The following is a 20,402-nucleotide window of genomic DNA, read 5'->3' as shown; positions in this document are numbered from 1 at the left end:
TTTGTCTGCTTCTGTTGTCGTCAGCCGCATGGGAAATGTGGGCGGCGCCATTCCTGGGCAGGCTGCACTTTCTTTCACGCTGGGCGGCTCTCCTTACAGGGCGCACTCCTTGCACATGCGGCTCCCCTGCGCAGGGCACCCCTGCGTGGTGTGGCACTCCTTGCGCGCATCAGCACTGCGCATGGGCCAGCTCCACACGGGTCAGGGAGGCCCGGGGTTTGAACTGCGGACTTCCCATGTGGTAGACGGACGCCCTAACCACTGGGCCAAGTCCATTTCCCAAGACTTTTTCTGATGAATGAAATTTGTTACCTTCAAAAAGGTCTCTTATGTCCTTAAAAGGATAAAAAACCAATGATCTAAACCACATTTTTTACTCACCGTATATCATAGTAATGAGTTATTTATTGAAAAGAAGGCGTTATAGTATAAAAATTGTATTTTTATTCAAAAAGTTATATTTAACTAAAATTCTACGCTAATCATTGACCTCAGTTTACCATACCTAAGAGAGTCTAATATTTAGGCCAATGGTTTTCCAATTGGAGTCCATATAATGACAGGTTTGAGAACATAAGCTCTCCTGAAACATGTCTTAAGTTAGCAAAAAAGGTGGGTTTATGTCAAAAGGTCTCAGGATGCAAGGTGAAACAGCTCTCACTGGCCAAAGGTGGAACAGTTTGAACTCAATAAAATTCATGCCTGCAAGAAATTATTAGGTTAGTGCAAAAGTACCGCGGTTTTGCGTTTTGAAATTTGCTATTCAATATTAGCATACATTCTTAAATAAATGTGGTTATGTTATATACCATTTTAATGCACATTTTTCACTTTATATATTTTTGCTAATGACTTATTACTGTTTATTTTATGTTTATTTTAGATTATGGAAATGATGTTAGACAAAAAGCAAATTCGAGTGATTTTCTTATTTGAATTCAAAATTGGTCATACAGCAGCAGAGACAACTCAACACATCAACAACACATATGGCCCAGGAACTGCTAACGAACGTACTGTGCAATGGTGGTTCAAGAAGTTTTGCAAAGGAGACGAGAGCCTTGAAGAGGAGGAGCATAGTGGCCAGTCTCTGGAAGTTGACAACAACCAACTGAGAGCAATCATCGAAGCTGATGTTCTTAAACTATGAGAAGATGCTGAGGAACTCAAATATTCTACCATTGTTCAGCATTTGAAGCAGATTGAAAAGGTGAAAAAGCTTGGTAAGTGGGTGCCTCATGAGCTAATTGAAAATTTAAAAAATTGTCATTTTGAAGTATTGTCTTTTTTTTTCTTAAACTTTATTTTTAATTATCTTTTAAAAAAGTTAATATCTCACACAAAACATTATGTTGAAAATCATGAGGTTCCCATATACCCCACTCCCCACCTCCCCACCCCCATCATTTTAAAATTTGTATCTCCTTGAAGATAAATAGATCACAAAAAATATTACATTAAAAAAATATAAGAGGTTTCCATATACCCCACCCCACCCCACTCCTCCCACATCAACAACCTCTTTCATCATTGTGGCATTCATTGCATTTGGTGAATACATTTTGGAGAACTAATGTACCACATGGATAAAAGTAGTTTACACTCTCCCCCAGTGCATTCGGTGGATTATGGCAGGATATATAATGTCCAGCATCTGTCCCTGCAATATCATTTAGGACAACTCCAAGTCCCGAAAATGCCCCCACATCCAATCTCTTCTTCCATCTTCCTGCCCTCAGCAACTACTGTGGCCACTTCCTCCACATCAATGCTACAATTTCTTCCATTACTAGTTACAATAGTTCTATGGTAGAATATCAGTAAGTTCACTCTAATTCATATTTTATTCCTCCATCTGTGGACCGTGAAATGGTGATATCCACTCCACCTCTATATTGAGAGGGGGCTTAGATGCCACATGGTTGATGGATGCGATTCTCCTGCTTGCAGTTGTAGGCACTCTTGGTTCCCTGTTGTGGTGGTTGACCATCATTTGGTAGTATTTTGACAAGAATTTTTGCATCTATATACATAAGGGATATTGGTCTCGGATTTTCTTGTGATGTCTTTATCTGGCTTTGGAATTAGGGTGATGCTGGTCTCAAAAAATGAGTTAGAAAGTTTCTCTCCTCTTCAATTTGTGTATGTGTGTAGTGTGTGTGTGTGTGTTTTAGAAGAACTGGTGTTAATTCTTCTTTGAATGCTTGGTTTCACCAGTGAAGCCATCTGGTTCTGGGTAAGTCCAATGAACCAGAGAGTAGGAGTTGCAACTCTGCTGCGTCTTTTCTTATTCTATGCAACAACAATGAACCATTTCTCGATTGTATCATGACATGCGATGAAAAGTGGATTTTATACCACAACTGGTGACAATCAGCTCAGTGGCTGGACTCAGTGGAAGTTCCAAAGCACTTCCCAAAGCCAAACTTGAACCAAAAAAAGGTCATAGTCACTGTTGGTGGTCCGCTGCCAGTTGGATCCACTACAGCTTTCTAAATCTGGTGAAACCATTACATCTAAGAAGGATGGCCAGCACATCAATGAGATGCATGGAAAACTGCAATGCCTGCAGCTGACATTGGTCAAGAAAAAGGGCCCAGTTCTTCTCCACAACAAGACCCGATGGCACATCACACAACCAATGCTGCAACAGTTGAACCAATTGGGCTACGAAGTTTTGCCCCATCTGCCATATTCACATGACCTCTCATCAAATGACTACCACTTTTTCAAGCATCTTGACAACTTTTTGTAGGAAAAATACTTCCACAACCAGCAGGATGCAAAAAATGCTTTCCAAGAGTTTGTCAAATCCTGAAGCATGGATTTTTACGCATCAGGAAAAACAAACTTATTTTTCATTGGAAAAATGTGTTGATTATAGTGGTTCCTATTTTGATTAATAAAGATGTGTTTGAGGGAAGCAGCTGTGGCTCAATTGATGGGCTCCTGTCTATCACAGGGTTCACCCTGTCTAGCCCTGGGTTAACATCCCAGGGATTCCTTGTGAAGGCAAGCTGGCCTGCACCCGTGGAGAGCTGATGGCCTGGGCCCGTGGAGACCTGACAGCCCATACCTGCGAAGGGCTGATACAACAAAAGGGAGACAAGCAGACCCAGAAGAACAGGCAGTGAATGGACAGAGAGCAGAGAGCAAGCAAGCCACAAGGAGGGGAGGGGGGAATAAATTAAAAAAAAAAAAAAAAAGATGTGTTTGAGCCTAGTTATAATGATTTAAAATTCATGGTCTGAAACTACAATTCCTTTGCACCAACCTAAAACACATCAAATATATTTAAATCCTAACATTCATGATGATCCTAAAGATAAAATTATTTGGTCACTCATAATGGATATGAGAGAAGTGACTCATTAGTTTGAAAACTGTTAAATAAAAAGAATCAATCAAGCATCCACACTGCCTTCCCTACACAAATTGTATTAAGTATCTAAATGGAGATAGAAGTTTTGCTTTATAAAATTATTCCAGCTACTAAGTGAAAAAGTGATGTTAGAATGAAAAAAATTGCCATTTTGTAAATCCTAATAAATTGAGAGATCTAAATATTTGCCATCAACAGCTGCTAATATTTACAGAAAAGGTCTCTACAACAGATATTATGTCTTCTGATAGAAGTAGTAAAACCATGTTTGACAGTTTGAAGTTCTTTTGTGAATCTCAGAAAAGACTGTTTTGTTTTTTCAATTTATTGAAGTATATCACTCATACATAAATATCCATAAACAATAAGTGTACAGTAATAGTTGTGAACTTACAAAACAAACATATATAACATCATACAGGAGTCTCGCACTTCACCCTACCACTAATACCTTGCATTGCTGTTAAACCTTTTTAACTAATGTTTAAAGAGCACTGTCAATATATTACTACTAACCAATTTCCTCCAACCCCGCCTATTATCTATTATTTTTATATTATTTATATATGAACAAACATAAACATTAAGTGTATAGTAAAAGTTGTGAACCTACAAAGCAAACATGCATAACATCATACAGAGGTCCCATACATCAAAGCTCCACCAACACCTTGCATTGTCATGAGATGTTTTTTACAAATTATGAAAGGATATTGTCAAAATCTTACTACTAATTATAGTCCTTATCTTATATTTGGTGCATTTCCCCCCCAACACACCCTATTATTATTTTTAAAATATATTTTTTATGACAGAAGTCGAGAAACTTATAAAACAATCATGCATATGTGTAGAATTCCCAAACAACACACCTCTATCAACACACCACACTGTGGTGGAACATTTGTTACAGATAATATAATTTCATTGTTACCACATCTATAATGTACATTTGGCACAAATTTTCCATACTGCCCCATTATCAACACAGTACATCTTTGGCATAGATGGGAGAATATTGTATTATTACTGCTAATACAGAGTCTCTAGGTTACACCAGTTGTATCTTTCCCATGCTTCTCCACATTCCCACCACGCTACAATAGTGATGTATATTTGCTCTAGCTAACAAAGGACACTTTTGCACCTGTACCATCAACCACAATTTTCACCCACCTCTTGATTTACTGTGCTATTCTATTCCTAGAATATTCTCTAGCATTCTGTTAATTGGCATTTACATACCTAGACTACCATTTTCAGCCATATCTCCATGTATAAACTAGGAGTTACTACATGTTACCATCCACCCTATACATTTCCACACTTTTACAATAAAGTTAAATAAAACTGCTACATATATTAAACATCATTAGTCCATCTCAGTCCTCCTCTTATCTCCTTTTTTAAAAATTTTCTTGTAATCCCTTTATATATTAAAAAACTTTTTTTTTCCATTTAATTGCCTTTTTTAAAAAACCTCCTATCTCCTTTAAGAATCCACCACCTAACCAGCAGGTCTTGAAGCTATTTTCCTACAATTTCTTCTAGAAGCTTTATGGTTATTGCTTTAATTTTTAGGTTTTTGATCCATTTTGAATCAATTTTGGATAAGGTATGAGATAAGGGTCCCCTTTCCTTCTTTTGTCTATGGATATCCAGTTCTTTCAGCAGCATTTGTTGAATGGACTGTTCTGCCTGAGCTGTGTGGGTTTGACAGTCGAGTCAAAAATTACTTGACAATACATGTGAGGGTCTGTTTCCGAACCATCAATTTGGTTCCATTGATCTATGTGTCTGTCTTATGCCAGTGCCATGCTGTTTTTACCACTATAGTCTAGAGAGGAGAGTTCACTTTTCCTTTTTAAGATGTTTCTGGGTATTCAGGACTACTTACCCTTCCAAATAAATTTGATAATTGTATCCTCAATTTAAAAAAAAATGCTGGTGGACTCTTTATTGGGATTGCATTGAATCTGAGTAGACTTGACATCTTAATAATATTTAGTCTTCTAATCTGTGAGCATGGAGTGTTCTTCCAGTTATTTAGGCCTTTTTAAATTTCTTTTAACCTTGAGTTGCAGTTTTCTGAATACAAGTGCTTTACATTGTTGGTTAAGTTTATTCCTGACTATTTGAGTTTTATCTGTCATATTTTATTTTCACCATTTTTTTGATACTTTTAGTTACTTTTATGATATAATCTTCATTTCTAGACTCTCTTCTAGGCCTCTCTTTTCAGGCTCTAGCACACCTATTAGAATTTCCTGAAAATCTGGTCTCTTGGTTAGAAATTCTCTCAGTTTCTGCTTATCTGTGAATATTCTAAACTTACTCTCATTTTTGAAATACAATCTTGCTAGATATAAGATTCTTGGTTGGAAGTTTTTCTCTTGTAGTATCTTAAACATATCAGACCACTGTCTTCTTGTATTCATGGTTTCTGGTGAGAAATAAGCACTTAATCTTATTGAGTATTCCTTATATGTTATGCATTGCTTTTCTCTTGCTATTCACAGAATTCTCTTTTTGTCTTTGGCATTTGACATTCTCATTAGTATTTGTCCCAGAGTTGGTCTATTCATATTTTTTTTTGATCAGGATACATTGTGCTCCTTGGACATGGATATCTATGTCCTTCAATAGGGTTGGGAAATTTTCTACCATTATTTCTTCAACTATTCCTTCTGCCCTTTTCCCTTCTTTTCTCCTTCTGGGATCCCCATGACATGTATGTTTGCACGGATTTTGTTGTCATTTATTTCCCTGAAACCTTGTTCAATTTTTCCCATTCATTTCTTCATCTATTCTTTTGTATGTTCACTTTCAGAGGCCATTTTTTCAAGCTCACCAATCCTTTCTTCAACCTCTTCAAATCTGCTATTTTATGATTCCAATTTTTTGAAAAATTTCATTTATTGAACCTTTCATTCCTATAAGACCTGCTACTTTTCTGTGTATGCTTTCAAATTCTTCTTTGTGCTCAGCCAGTGTCTTAATACCCTTAATCTCTAGCCATCTCATTTAATTTATTAAGGAGATTTGTTTGAACATCTGTGATTAGTTGTCTCCACTTCTTTATGTCACCTGGAGGCTTATCTTGTTCCTTTAACTGGCCATATATTCATATTTTCTGGTGTGGATTGTAATTTTTTGTTGGTGTCTTGGCACCTGGTTTACTAGAATATTTATTCTGGGTACAGTTTTTCTCTTTAGAGCTTCCTGCCATTTCTCCCTTTCTGATTGTGCAGTAGGAACCAAAGATGTAGTTAATGCTATAAGCTGTGGAAGCTCAAGCTGCCCTCATTGTGCCAGAGCCCAATGAAGCTTCTCCCAACTTTCTCCTTTTCCAGGGGTAGGGACAGAGTCACAGCTGTGTGGAATAATCCAAGTCATGCAAGCCTAAACTCTAGTTGCCCAGAGAGACTGATGAAACTTCATGTCCCTTTCTCCCCTGTCTGGGGCAGGGATGGTGCTGCAGTATGGGCAGCAATCTATGCAGTGTGGGTCCAAGATGACCATGGTTGCCCAAACAGACTTCTGATTATTCAGTCTGTGCCAGCCAAATGTACCTGCAGTTACCTGGACAGGCTGGTGCTGGGCCCTCTAGCTTCCTCCCTGCTAGAGGTGGGGCTGATGCCTAGGCTGGGGCTGCAGGCTGATCTGGGTGAAAGAAACCGGTTCCTACTGTCACCGTGATTTTTGGTCAGCCTGGCTTCCCCTCAGGCTGGGGGCGGAGCCAAAATGGTGGCTACCAGCCTCTTTCTGACCTGGACACTTGTCCAAACTTTAGCTGTTCTTTGGGTTATACTATACCCAGTCAAATCCACCAATCAGTAGCTGAAATTGGTGACCAATCATCTTCTCCTCCTGTTTTTGGGAAATGGAGCTTAAAATTCGAGCCTCAGAATAGTTTCTGGGGCAGCTTGTGCTGCCACAGTAGTATGATTACTGTCCTCTGCAGCTTAGTATAATTTCCTGGAGAGGCTGGCACAGGTCCCCCCCAGCTACCTCCCTGCTAGAGATGGGGTTGGGGCTTATGCCAGAGTTGCAATGTGATCTGGATGGAAAGAAGCCAGTCCCTACCAGCACTATGATTTTCAGTCCCACCTGCTTCCCCTTGTGCTAGATGTGGCGTTAAGATGGTGGCTACCAGCCTCTTTCTGGCTTGGACAGGTTCAAACTTTAGCATTGTCAGGATTATACTTTAGCCCGCTGAATTTACTCATCAATAGCTGAAGTTGGTGCCCAACCGTCTCTTTCTCCCCCATTTTGGGGGAGTGGAGCTTTCAATTCTAGTCGCGGAACAGCTCCCGAAGTGGTGTGTGTCTCCAGTGGAGGATGGGCACTGTCCTCTGTGGTGTGGAGTGCTCTACTTATGAATCTTCTCTGCAGATGGGCAATCTCCTCCTTCCATTCCTTCAAGGAGTTGCAGGATGCTCTTCTGGTCTCCTGGAGCCCCCAAACAGGTGCATCAGCTAGCTCCAGAGAGCTCTGGTTGTTTACTAACTGCCCTGTAGCAGAAGCTGACTCTAGGAGCTCCTTACCCATCACCATCTTGCTGATCATCAAGATTACATTTTTGAACTAATCTATTCCTCTGGGTGTGTGGTTTTTATTCAGTTAAGGGGCCTTTAATTAGATCACTTGACTAGATTGTTTTAGGGGTTTTGATTGGACTACATCAGTGAGGAGTGACTCAGCTTGCAGCTCCACCCTCTTACACAAACTTATATAAACTGAGAACACAGAGAGGAGAGACACTGAAAAGGGAGCCTTGCTATTTTGAAGCAGCCGTGTGAGAGAGAGTACTCCAGGTTTGCCTACAGCTATAGAAAGAAGGCCCAAGAGGCTCAAGGAGACAAGGCCCAGAGAAAGATGACTGATCACCCACAGCTGAGCTGCAGGAGAAAGTAAAGCAAGTCCAGCAGACCAACCATCTTGCCTCACCACACGGCAAGACTCTAGGATCTGCTAGCAGCTGACTTTCGGTGAGAAATCATCTCCAATGATGTCTTGCTTTTAAAATTTTTATAGCCTCTGAACTGTAAGCTTTTACCAACTAAATCCCTTTTATAAAAGCCAACCCATTTCTGGTATTTTTTCATTGACAGCCTTTGGCAAACTAAGATACCATGCGTGAAAGAGTTGCCAACAATATCAAAGTTAAATAGGCTCAAGTGTCTAGATCTAAGTGCTAATCAAAAAAAAATACAGAAGACAGAGGTATGTATTAAATGACACAAAGGAATGCAATAAGCATTATCCAGAGTATGAGAATTCTACAGAGAACAAATGAGGTGGTTTCTTAAATAACTGCAAAAACACAAAAATAATTTTAAAAGGTAGGTGGGGCTGAAAGAAAAGAGACTTAAGAGACACATCAGTCAACTTCAGTGTGTGGATCTTATGTGAATGCTGACATAAATAAACTATAATTGAAATATGACATTTTGGACACAATCAAATTTGAACTGGATATTTGATGATATTAAGAAATTGTCATTAATGGTTTTAGGTATGATAATGGTATTCCGGTTATGTTTAATTAATTTATTTTTATTTTTTATTTTTTTAAAGATTTATTTATTTATTTAATTTCCCCCCCTCCCCCGGTTGTCTGTTCTCTGTGTCTATTTGCTGCATCTTGTTTCTTTGTCCGCTTCTGTTGTCGTCAGCAGCATGGGAAGTGTGGGCGGTGCCATTCCTGGGCAGGTTGCACTTTCACACTGGGCCGCAATCCTTATGGGGCGCACTCCTTGCGCGTGGGGCTCCCCTACGCGGGGGACACCCCTGCTTGGCACGGCACTCCTTGTGCGCATCAGCACTGCACATGGGCCAGCTCCACACGGGTCAAGGAGGCCCGGGGTTTGAACCGCGGACCTCCCATGTGGTAGACGGACGCCTTAACCACTGGGCCAAGTCCGTTTCCCTGTTTAATTTGATTTAGATTTGCTTAAAGAGTCCTTAACTTTTAGGAGCTATGTGATGAAATATTTACAGGTAAAATGATATGACCTCTGGCCTTGCTTCAATATGATACAGGAGTGTATGAAGTAGGTATTTGTCAGCCAAAGGGGTGCTGAATCATTTGGTTTTTATAAACCAATTTGGTATTTGTTTGGGAAGAAACTTACAGTTACCAGGCCATAAAGCATATGTTACTTCCCTCACCAAAGTTCATTGCCATGTGTTGAAGCAAGATGGCTGCCAACGTCTGCCAGGGTTCAGGGTTCAGGCTTCCTAGGCTCCTCTCTTCCTGGGGCTCATTTATCTCTGGGTTCAGCTGCTCTGCTTTTTTCCACAAGGCGAGCTGTAGACTATCAGGTAAACCACTCTGTCTCTCTCCCTGAAGCCTCTGCCTGTGTTTAATAGAGACTTCTCTCCTTCCTCACATAGCTACTTCTATGTGTGTTTACTTCCCATGCTCCAGGATCAAAACTCCAAACTGCCTTCTCTGAAGTGAGGTTTTTCTGTGAGTCTCCACCCACCAATGGGACTCAATATCTACTGATATAGCACAAAGCCTTAGTCATTATTTATTTATTTATTTATTTTTTAAAGATTTATTTATTTCTCTCCCCTCCCCCCCCACCCCGTTTGTCTGTTCTCTGTGTCTATTTGCTGCATCGTCTTCTTTGTCCACTTCTGTTGTTGTCAGTGGCACAGGAATCTGTGTTTCTTTTTGTTGCTTCATCTTGTTGTGTCAGCTCTCCATGTGGGTGGTGCCATTCTTAGGCAGGCTGCACTTTCTGTTGCGCTGGGTGGCTCTCCTTACAGGGTGCACTCCTTGCACGTGGGGCTCCCCTACGTGGGGGACACCCCCGCGTGGCACAGCACTCCTTGTGCGCATCAGCACTGTGTGTGGGCCAGCTCCGCACAGGTCAAGGAGGCCTGGGGTTTGAACCGTGGACCTCCCATGTGGTAGACGATGCCCTAACCACTGGGCCAAGTCTGCTTCCCCTTAGTCATTATTTAATCAAGTAAAAGTAAACTTCTGAATCTAATATAATCTAATACGCCCAGAGTTGAAAAGACCAATTCATGAACATAATCCATTATCTATTTTTGGAATTCATAAACAATATCAAGTTGCTACACAGTAGATGGGGGCATAGATGAAAATAGATTGGCCATGAGTTGAATTGTTGATGCTACATAAAGGGTACACAGGTGTTCATCATTCTCCTTTGTCTAGTTTTACATATGATTGAAACTTTCAATAAAAACAATTTAAATCATTTTTATTGACACTGTATTAGTCAGCCAAAGGGGTGCTGATGCAAAAATACCAGAAAATGGTTAGTTTTTATAAAGGGTATTTATTTGGGGTAGGAGCTTACAGATACCAGGCCATAAAGCATATGTTACTTTCCTCACCCCAAAGTCTATTTTCACGTGTTGGAGCTAGATGGCTGCCGACGTCTGCGAGGGTTCAGAATTCCTGGGTTCCTCTGGGCTTAGCTCCTCTGTTTTCTTCACAAGGTCAGCTGTAGACCGGGAAGCTCTCTAGGCTTTGCCTCTCTCCACAAGACTATCCACAAGACTCAGCTGTAGACTATCCCGCGAAGAACAGCTCTGTCTCTCTTCCTAGGGCTCAAATTCAGCATCAAACTCCAACATTAAAACTTCAACCTTAAAAGCCCCTAACCCTGTCCTTTGCCGTGCCTTTTATCTGTGAGTCCCCACCCACCAAAGGATGGGGAATCAATGCCCTACTGGCACAAGAGGTTTACATAATTACTTAATCAAGTAAACCTATGAATCCGATATAATCTAATATGCCCTGAGGAAAAGATCAGTTTACAAACGTAATCCAGTATTTCTTTTTGGAATTCATCAATAATATCAAACTGCTACAGATACATATTAATAAAGCATACAATCCATCCTCAATCAGAAAATTAAGAAAGAAATATGAAGCCAGGAAAAAGAAATGAAAGGCAAAGGCACACAGATTAGAAAGGAAGAAATAAAACTGCCTATATTTGCAGATGACTATATAAACTATTGTCTACATAGAAAATTCAAAAAATCTACAAAATAAATTCAGCAAGGTTATAGGATACAACATCAATAGACAAAAATCAATTGTCTTTCGATATCCTAACAAACACACAGAATCCAAAATTTAAAAGCACAGCGCTACTTACAATTGTTCAAAAAATGTCAATGCTTGGGTATAAACTTAACAAAACATCTACATGATCTGCATGCTGAAAATTAAAAAATGTCAAGGACAGAAGTCAAAGAAGACCTAAATAAACTGAGAGACATATCATATTCATGTATTAGAAAACCCAATAAAATGTCAATTCTCCACAAATAGTTATAGAGTTTAATGCAATTCCAATCAAAATCCCAAGAAGGTATTTGTTTGTTTGTTTGTTTTTAGGTTTCCACAAACTTATTCTAAAATTTATATGGAAAGAGAAAGGGAAAGGAATTAGAATAGCTACAACAATTTTGAAAAAGAAGACTACAGTGGGAGGAATCATTCTATCCCATGCAGTCTTACTATTCAGCTATAGCAGTCAAAACAAATGTGGTACAAAGGAAGGATAGCCACAGAGACTAATGGAGAACTCAAAAATACTCATACAAATATGCCCAAATGATTTTTCACAAAGGTAAAAAAGTATTCAATAGAGCAAATACTACCTTTTCACCGAATGATAATGGAATAATTAGACATCACAGGGATAAAAATGAACCTTGACTTAAACCTCATACATTATATAATGAACTCAAAATTGATCATGGAATTAAATGTAAAATGTAAAACTATAAAACATTAGTTCAAAACAAAGAAGAAAAATCTTCAGAACCTGGGGCAGGTGAAGTATTCTTAGACTCTAAAACAAAAGCATGCTCCATAAAAGCAAAAATCATTAAATGTGACAATCAAATTTTAAACTTTTGCTCTGAAAAAGACCATGTTAAAAGGATGAAAAGGTAAATCATGAAACAATTGCAAACCATGTATTCAACCAAGAACTTATATCTAGAATATATAAAGAATTCTCAAAATTCCAAAAGTAAAAAAGAAAACACTCCAACTAGAAAATAGGCAAAAGACTGAACAGAAATTTCACTGAAGCGGATGTACTAATGGCAAATAAGCACATTGGAAGATGTTCAACATCATTAGCCATTAGGGAAATGAAAATTAAAACCACAATGAGATTTCACTACATACCTATCGGAATAGTTAAAACAAAAAATAGTGATACCACTAAACAATGAAGCAGATGCAGAGAAACTGGACTATTCATGCATCGCTGGTGGAATTGTAAAATGATAAACTTTATGAAAAAAGTTTTGCAATTTCTTCTAAAACTAAAAAGGCACTTACCATACGACCAACAATCACACTTTTGTACATTTATCCCAGAGCAATGAAAATCTATGTTCATCCAAAAACCTGAACATGAATGTTCATGTCAGTTTTAGTCATAATAGCCAAAACCTGGAAACAATTCAAATGTTCTTCAATGGGTGAATAGTTAGGAAACTAGTACATTCATACCATTTACTACTACTCAGAAATCAAAAGGAAGGAACTCCTGATATACACGACAACTTGAATGAACCTCAAATTATGCTGAGTGAAAAAATATCAATAATTACGTATTATATAATGTCAATTATATAACATTCTTGAAACAGCAAAATTGTATTAGAGAAAAATCAGTGGTTGCCAGAGGTTAGGTAGGGATGGATAAGAGGGGAAAGAGGTACATGTAGTTATAACAGGGTAGCATGAGGGAACCTTGTCTTGGTGAAAGTTAACCATCTCAGTCGTGGTGGTAATTACACAAACCTACACATGTGATAAAACTACATAGATCTATCTACACATACATATACACACAGACAAATGAGTGCATGTTTAACTGTGTAAAATCTGAATAAACTATGGATTGTACAATGTCAATCTCCTGGTTTACATATTATACTATAGTTATACAAGATGTCAGCATTAGAGGAGGCAGGGCAAAGACAGAAGAGGCAGTTATGGCAAACTACAGGATCAGACTTCCTAGAGGAAATGAGCTGAAGCTTGAAGGTGGAATAATATGGCCAGGGAAGGAAGTGCGATGGTTGTACAACACTGCAAGGCAAAAGGAACAGCAACAGCAAAGGTGAGGCAGCAGTGATTTGCTGGCATCTACAAGCATTTTGGTATTACTACAACATCACGTCCAGGGAAGAGCATGGCCTACAAGAATGTAATATCTCAGAAAGGGGGAAAAAGTCATTTAAAGAAAATTTGTCTTCAAGCTTTCCACAGTATATAAATCTAAAAAACCTCAAACCAAGATGTTGATCACATATTCCAGTCACTTTGTGCATGCAACTGAAGTTTATTTGGGGGAAGAGAGCACAGCACAAGGCCTGCCCCGGCTTAGGGAGCCCCCCAAAGCACCTGAATGTTAAAATACATGAACAAAGGCTTACTTCACAAAGACCTTCCTTATGCTTTATTCTGAAGAACAAATCTTGTTGGTCAAGCTTCCATGAAAAGTACTTTGCCATGTTTAGCAAATATTCCACTAACTTGTTTGAGAATGATGAGTGTGCCAGATGAAAATAAACTGTTAAATTAACTAGGAATTACTAAAATGACCATAAGTCATTTAATACTTGATGTGTTTAAAAAGCATGACAACCAATCTGTGCTGATGTAAATAGCTCAGAAGGTATATTCTTACATTTTCAGGTAAGTATAAAAACACTACTTCATCCCCAGCTATATATTTTTCATTTTGTTTAATACTGTCATTCTCATTTGAGAAGCTCAAGTTTGATGACTTGTATAACTCTGCAAGACGAAGATGCCGTCTATCATTTGTCCTCACCAATGTCAAGTCTTCTGAATCTAAATTCCCAAATTTTTAGGGATGGATTATTTTTATATTCACCAAGGGAGATGGCTTATGAATAAATTATCTAAAGAACTTTACAGTTTCAATAAATCCTTTCAAATAATTTGTTCTGAAGGAAACTGGGTGAATTTAATATCAAAATATCATGGCTATGGGACGCAGACTTGGACCAGTGGTTAGGGCATCCATCTACCACATGGGAGCTCCACGGTTCAAACCCCGGGCCTCCTTGACCCGTGTGCAGTGCTGACCCATGTGCAGTACTGATGCACACAAGGAGTGCCGTGCCCCGCAGGGGTGTCCCCCGTGTAGAGGAGCCCCACGTGCAAGGAGTGTGCCCTGGAAGGAGAGCTGCCCAGTGCGAAAGAAAGTGCAGCCTGCCTAAGAATGGTACCACCCGCATGGAGAGCTGACACTACAAGATGATGCAACAAAAAGAAACATAGATTCCCGTGCCGTGCCGCTGACAACAACAGAAGCGGACAAAGAAGACGATGGAGCAAATAGACACAGAGAACAGACAACTGGGGTGGGGGTGGGGAGGAGAGAAATAAATAAATAAATCTTTAAAAAAATATATCATGGCTACAGGTAATAACATAGATGAATCTCCTAAACATAATGTTGAGTAAAAGAAGCTAAACACCAAAGAGTACATATTGTATAATTCCATTGCTACAAAGCTCAAAAGGAGGCAAAACTAATCTATGCTTTTAGAAGGCAGAAGAGTGATTATCCTTGAAGAATGGGGTACGAGGGAAGCTTCTGTGTGCCAATAAGGTTTGGTTTCTTCATCCAGGTGCCAGTTACAAGGGTAAGTTCAGTTTGTGAAATTTCATTGAGCAGCACACTTATGTTCTATCCTTTTTTCTGTATATTTGTTATGCTTCAGTAAAAAGTAAATGAGTAAAAATAAAGATCATTATGGGTTCTGCATCAATGTAGTGCCTGGGTTAAAAACCAATATTCGATCCGACCTCTTTCCAGGAGCCTGGAGTGGAAGGCCTGCAAGTTGGTCACAATGGCAGGTGAAGAAATTAATGAAGACCACCCAGCAGAAATTCATGAGTATTTATCAACATTTGAGAATTCTATTGGTGCTGTGGGTGAGATGTTCAAGACGATGATGTCTGTTTCTAGAAAAGAGTTGTTGCAGAAGTTGGACCCACTTGAACAAGCAAAAGTGGATTTAGTTTCCGCTTACACATTAAATTCAATGTTTAGGGTTTATTTGGCAACTCAGGGAGTTAATCCTAAAGAACATCCAGTAAAGCAGGAACTGGAAAGAATCAAAGTATACATGAACAGAGTCAAAGAAATAACAGACATGAAAAAGGCTGGCAAGGTGGACAGAGGTGTACCTTCAAGACTTGTAAAAAATGCCCTCTGGGAACCAAAACCTAAAAATGCATCAAAAGTTGCCAGTAAAGGGAAAAGTAAAAATTAATTTTTTGGTTTTGATGTACATATATTCAAAAAGTACATAATTTTTATTGTTTTCTGCAAAATAGATGATGACTATGTGGTAATGCAAGGTATAAATGGATTCCTTTTTAAATTCATGTATAAAGTTTACACTTTAGATTTCTAAAGCTATATACTTTTTCCCAGAAAGATTAAGTTATCTTTATTGATTTCCCTATAGAGAGGGATGAGGTTTTTTAACATTGTGGTCTATTTTATATTCATAGTTTACCATCTCTTTTTGACAAGACTCTTATTTTCTTATATAGGTCATTCTTTCATGTATCATTTATAAACAACTGTGAATTTAAGTCTAATGTTCTTTGTAAACGTTTTGTACTATTTAAATGAATTATGATTTTATGAAATATGCCCTCTGAAGACTGAAATTATAAGTCATGTGTTTTCACTATATAGTGTTAAGAAAGAATGAAATAACTTAAATGTCCTTTTTTTTCTGTGTAGTTATTTCATCATGCTTTCATGATTTGCAGAATTATTGATTTTTTATATTCAAAGTGTGAAATTAAAACTTTAAGATTATACTTTAATTCTAAAACAAACAACAACAACAACAACAAAACAATATTCACAGAAGCAGATTTGGCTAAACTGATAGATCATCCAAAAACAAGAGTTGGGGGTCAGTAGTTTTGAGAACGAAGTGATAAGGGCATAGAGGAACTTATAGTGGCAGCAGGACAAAGAGGAAAGGAGGGCTGAGAGAAGACACAATGGTTAATACAAGTGAATGTCCAGGAGAATGGATGGTCCTATGGCTCAAGGCAAGTGCAGGTGGGGTCACAGCACCAACAGGGGTAGAAAACAAAATATAAAACAAAAAGAATTTGATTGTTTGGAAAGGGAAATGATCAAACTAATCAAGGTTTCAGGGACGTAGCCAAAAAGGCTTCAGACCCAGGAGACTGAAATTATTGAAAAGAAAAAAATAAGCAGTAAAATCAAGCCATATCGGATCCCTAGAAGGGAGGGCTATATGAGTACAGCCCCTCTAGGTGCCATGGGCTCATTTCAGGCTTGCATGATTAACAGCAATCAGACTCAATTTCAAGATCCATCAAGCTGTGACCCTTTGCAGTTCCCGCATTGACTGCCTCATGAATTGGGTGAATCTGGGCATAGAGGAGACAGGTTCTGGCTTCTAGGGCCTGAGGATCAAGGAAGAGGTTGGCCTAAAAAGTCTGAGGTGAGCAAAGGCAACTTGGACACCACCAGAAGTCACCTGGAAATATGGATCTGGAGCTCATGAAAGAAATTAGGGCTAGAAATACAGATCTAGGAGCAAGAGGAATGGAGCAGAGGAGAGCGGCTGAGAGGAGTATAGGTGACCATCAAAGCCTACAAGAGGAGCCACATGTAAGGAATGAAGTAGGAAGTAGTTTTCTTTGGAGTCAAAGATGCATAGAGAAAAACCTGAATACAGCAGTTCTCATTTAGCATTACAAAAGTTAAGAGAGGAAGAGTGGACAATGTCCTGGTAAGACAGCAGAATATGGAGCTCCGGGACTCAGACCTTCCACCAAAACAACTACTAAAGCAGGCAGGAACTGTCTGAAACAAATATTTTGACACTCTGGAGGTCAGAAGAACAGGGTTTAGCATCCAAGGAAGAGTGGGAAGAGTGATAAACTATGGTAAAGGAAGGTAAACTGCTGTATCTGCGAGGTGGCATACATAACCCACTCTCATGGTAGGCCACATTGGGATCCAGTCCCTGGCTAGCATGCTGGTGACAGAAAGGAACATAAAAATCCTCTTCCCCAAGACCAGGGGTGAGCACAGCTGACTGCTGATCACAGCTTTTAATGAGCAAATTCAGACTGCTGGTGGCCCAGCTCTAAGGGCAGCTATTGTTTCAATCTGCTCTGGACAAAGTCAGACAGCCAGTCAAACAACCCTGGACAGTGGTGGAGGCAGTGGAGATGTCAAGACACAGAACTTTCTCAGGGCTGCCGGGGACAGTTAGCGAATGGGATGTATATGTTGGGCAGGCTAGGAAAGCTCAGTTTTGGGGGACCATCATAGAAGGTGCTGGCACCCTTCCTGATCCCCTCCCCAGCATACTTTGTAACAGGACTGTGTGCCCTTCATGGGTTCACGGCCCTCTTTCTGGTGGAAAGTACTGACTTGGGAAAGTCCTCCCAGAGTGACCCACCTCACACAATTTGCCCTTAAGGCAAAAAAAAAAAAAAACTAGGGATGAGGAAAAGGGTGTAAAAAACTATAAAGGCAGACAGTCTGAGACAAAGCCTGCCAGCTAAAAACACCAGGGAGAAGGAGGTCTGTTTCCTGAGAAAAAGAGAACAACTCCTATAAACAGGGGAACATCAAAACAACTAATAAGCAAAAGTCCAGGACAAGGCATAGGCCCAGAAAGACAGGGAAAACCCTGCACACTGCATTCACCATGGGCAAACCTTCCTGATAGGAGGGCTGAAGCTCAAGAAAATCTCTGTGTTATCACAGAGATTAACACCAGCCAGTTAAAAAATCAAGAAACAGACATCAAGGAATAAATTCCACAGGAAACATTTAAATATATTAAATATACAGTGTGCAACAAGAGTACGAGACAAACAGAAACAGGAAATGATGACCCACCCAAAAGAGGATAAAAAAACAGAAAACACCAATGAAGAAGATCAAAACATGGATGTACAAACAAAGCTTTTATAAAATGATTTTAAGGGAGCTGAGGTGGCGCAAGAAAATGATTGCCTCTTTCCCACTCCAGAAGGTCCCAGGATTGGTTCCTGGGCATATAAGCAGACACAGAAGAACACACAGTGAATGGACACAGAAAGCAGACAATGTGCGGTGGGGGGGCAGATAAATAAATAAATCTTAAAAAAAATAAAATAAAATAAATGATTTTAAAATGCTCAAGGGGAAGAGGATTTGGCTCAAAGGACAGAGGGTCCACCTACCACACGGGAGGTCCAGGGTTCAAACTCAGGGCCTCCTGACCCATGTGGTAAGCAGGTCCACACGCAGTGCTGATGTGCGCAAGGAGTGCCGTGCCACACAGGGGTGTCCCCTGCATAGAGGAGCCCCATGTGCAAGGAGTGTGCCCCAAAAGGAGATCTGCCACGCACACAAAAAGTGCAGCCTGCCCAGGAGTGGCACTGCACACACAGACAGCTGATGTAGCAAGATGATGCAACAAAAAGAGATACAGATTCCCAGTGCCGCTGACAAGAATACAAGTGAACACAGAAGAACACACAGCAAATGGACACAGAGAGCAGACAACTGGGGTGGGAGGGAGGGAGGGGAGAGAAAATAAATAAATGAATCTTTAAAAAAAACACTCAAGGAGGTGAAAGGTAATGCAGAGAAAGAACTAAAGGATGTCAGGAAGGCAGTGAATGAGCACTATGAGAGTCACAGTAAAGAGAGAGAAACTTTAAAAAGGAACCAAAAAAGGAACCAAACAGAACTACCAGAGTTGAAGACCATAATAACTGGAAAGAAAAATGCCTAGGAGTGTTTTAGGAGCAGATTGGAGCTGGCAGAAGAAATAATAAGTGAACTTTAAGACAAAACACTTGAAATTAGGGTAAGAAGCAGAAAGAAAAAAAGAAATATTAAAAGCAAATACAAGGGAGTAGATATAGTTCAAGTGGTTGAGCACCTGCTTCCCATGTACAAGGTCCTGGGTTTGCTCCCTGGTACCTCCTAAAAAAAACTGAAAAAACCAACTCTCATTATGGAATGGATGTAGCTCAGTGGTTAAGTGCCTGCTTCCATCTGCCCCCCCACCCAAAAAAAGAAGCTAATATAGTCTAAAACAGCTATGGGACATTATCAAGTATACTAATAATCACACTACAAGAGTCCCAGAAGGAGAAAAAGAGAAGGGCAGAAAGGAATGGTCAAAGAAATAACGACAGAGAACTTCCCAAAGTTAGCAAAACATGTGAATATCCAAGAAGCTCAAAGAACACCAAACAGGATAAACATGAAGAAAAATACCCCATCATATTGAACATAAAGTACAAGAAAAGAGTTCTGAAGGCTGCAAGAGAAAAGCAATATGTTACATACAAAGGAGTCCCAATTAGATTAAGTGCTGATTTCTCATCAGAAACCATGGAGGCAAGGAGGCAATGGGTTGAAATACTTAAAAGTACTGGGGAAAAAAAAAAAAACAAAACCAGCCAAGAATTTCATATTCAGTGAGAGAGTTTCAAAAACAGGGAAAAGATTAAAACAGTCTCAGATAAGCAAAAGCTGAGAAAGTTCATCACCACTAGACCTGCCCTATAAGCAGTGCTAAAGGAAGTTCTTCAGGCTGAAAGGGAAGGACACTAGGCAATGAATCAAAGCAGCATAAAGAAAGACCTATTAGAAAGACAACAATTTGGGTAATTAATAATGCCAGTAATAATGTATTTATTGTTTGGTATATAACTCAACTTCTTACTTCCTACAAGTGCTAAAATGCAAATGCATAAAATGTAGTCATGAATCTAGGTTTCTGTACACAAAACATACAAAGATACAAGTGGTACAAATACAAAGAAATAGTGGTGGGACAGAGGGTTATAAGAAAAGTACACCCACAGGTTCTATGGTCATGGCAGATGGAGTTCACTGCCATGTCAGTTGGCCCTTCTTTGGAGCTGGTGTTTCTGCGTGATGGA

At 39.4% G+C, this 20,402-nt stretch overlaps 1 protein-coding gene and 1 pseudogene across 6 annotated transcripts in view; one reads left to right on the top strand and one right to left on the bottom strand.

Moving 5' to 3' along the window:
* G3BP2 (G3BP stress granule assembly factor 2) overlaps positions 1–20,402 on the bottom strand; it is a 97,306-nt gene that overhangs the window by 37,296 nt on the left and 39,608 nt on the right. The gene's annotated exons all lie outside the window — the stretch shown is intronic.
* On the top strand, positions 15,293–15,718 carry LOC101431931 (nuclear nucleic acid-binding protein C1D pseudogene; annotated as a pseudogene).

Source organism: Dasypus novemcinctus, chromosome 1 (assembly GCF_030445035.2).
Source record: "Dasypus novemcinctus isolate mDasNov1 chromosome 1, mDasNov1.1.hap2, whole genome shotgun sequence".
Lineage (NCBI taxonomy): Eukaryota > Metazoa > Chordata > Mammalia > Cingulata > Dasypodidae > Dasypus > Dasypus novemcinctus.
This window is presented reverse-complemented; position numbering and strand designations above follow the sequence as displayed.